The sequence below is a fragment of the Medicago truncatula genome, chromosome 6, assembly GCF_003473485.1.
Source record: "Medicago truncatula cultivar Jemalong A17 chromosome 6, MtrunA17r5.0-ANR, whole genome shotgun sequence".
In the NCBI taxonomy this organism is placed as follows: domain Eukaryota; kingdom Viridiplantae; phylum Streptophyta; class Magnoliopsida; order Fabales; family Fabaceae; genus Medicago; species Medicago truncatula.
Window position 1 is genome coordinate 29294431 of NC_053047.1, and position 1516 is coordinate 29295946.

Genomic DNA, 1516 nt, shown 5'->3' on the forward strand with positions numbered 1-1516 from the left:
GAATTCATAACTCCCTGTCGGAACGATACTCTTATTTTACTACTTCGATAAGACCGTGCACTTGCGGTTTTATCCCATCAAGTTTTTGGCGCCGCTGCCGGGGAGTTATTGTAATTTGATTAACTTTTTAATAGTGGTTAGTCTTAAAAAAAATTATATAAAAAAAATAGTATATATATATATATATTTATAAAATATTTTATTTCCTTTTTTCTTACCTTTTTATTTTTTATTTTTTATATATTTATAATATATTTTATTTCCTTCTCTTATTTTATTTTTATTTTATATATATATATATATATATATATATATATATATATATATATATATATCTCCCTCTCTATAAAAAATATAAAAATATAAAAATAAAAATATATATATATTTATATATAAAATCTCTCTCCCTCTATTTCTCCTTATTTTATTTTATTTTTTATTTTATTTATTTTATTTTTTATTATTTTTTTATTTTCTATCCTTAACCGCTTTGATTTCAGGGATGGCTCAAAGAAACACACAGTAATAACGATATGGCTGAGAAACGTGCTCTCAAAGAGTATGCAATCACATCTTCAGATGAGCCGTACGATGCTATTGTGTATCCAACGGTTGAGGATATTAAATTTGAAATAAAGCCTGCACTTATTTACCTAGTGCAGCAAAATCAATTTTTCGGATCACCCACTGAGGATCCGAATTTTCATGTTTCAATTTTTTTAAGACTCAGTGGAACTTTGAAGGCAAACCAAGAGGCCGTAAGGCTGCACCTCTTTCCTTTCTCTTTGAGGGATAGAGCTAGTGCTTGGTTTCATTCATTGCAAATTGGTTCTATCACTTCATGGAACCAAATGAGGAAGGCATTTATTTCCCAATTCTTTCCCCATAGTAAAACTGCTCAATTGAGAAGTCAAATCACACAATTCACTCAAAAAGATGGTGAATCTCTTTACGATGCGTGGGAGCGTTTCAAAAAAATGCTTAGGCTTTGCCCCCATCATGGTTTTGAGAATTGGCTTATTATCCACACTTTTTATAATGGTCTTTTGTTTTCCACAAAAATGAATGTTGATGCAGCTGCAGGTGGAGCTTTAATGAATAAAACTTTCACAGGAGCATATGATTTGATCGAGGACATGGCATACAACCACTATCAGTGGACAAGTGAGAGAGTTATCACTGAAGGTACTCCTCCACCCTCTAAAAAAGAGGAAGGTATGTGCCAGGTTTCTACCCTTGATCATCTATCTGCTAAGGTGGACACACTTCTTCAAAAATTTGATAAATTAACTGTAAGTGTCGTCAAACCTGCTCTTGTCTCACCACCTTGTGAATTTTGTGGAATATTTGACCATACTGATGTTGAATGCCAACTAGGTAGTGTTGCTAAAAGTCCCGAGCAAAACTTTTATACCTTTGGACAACAAACAACACCACCCATTTGTGCAAACAACGAAAGAGTCTCTCAGAAATCCAGCTTGGAAATTTTACTAGAAAAACATGCTATGGAGCAATC

At 32.6% G+C, this 1516-nt stretch overlaps 1 non-coding gene across 1 annotated transcript; it reads right to left on the minus strand.

Moving 5' to 3' along the window:
• Nucleotides 1–899: 899 nt before the first annotated feature.
• Nucleotides 900–1006, minus strand: LOC112416184 (small nucleolar RNA R71). Its single transcript, XR_003006491.1, has one exon. It is a non-coding gene; the product is annotated as a small nucleolar RNA R71 (small nucleolar RNA).
• Nucleotides 1007–1516: the final 510 nt, after the last annotated feature.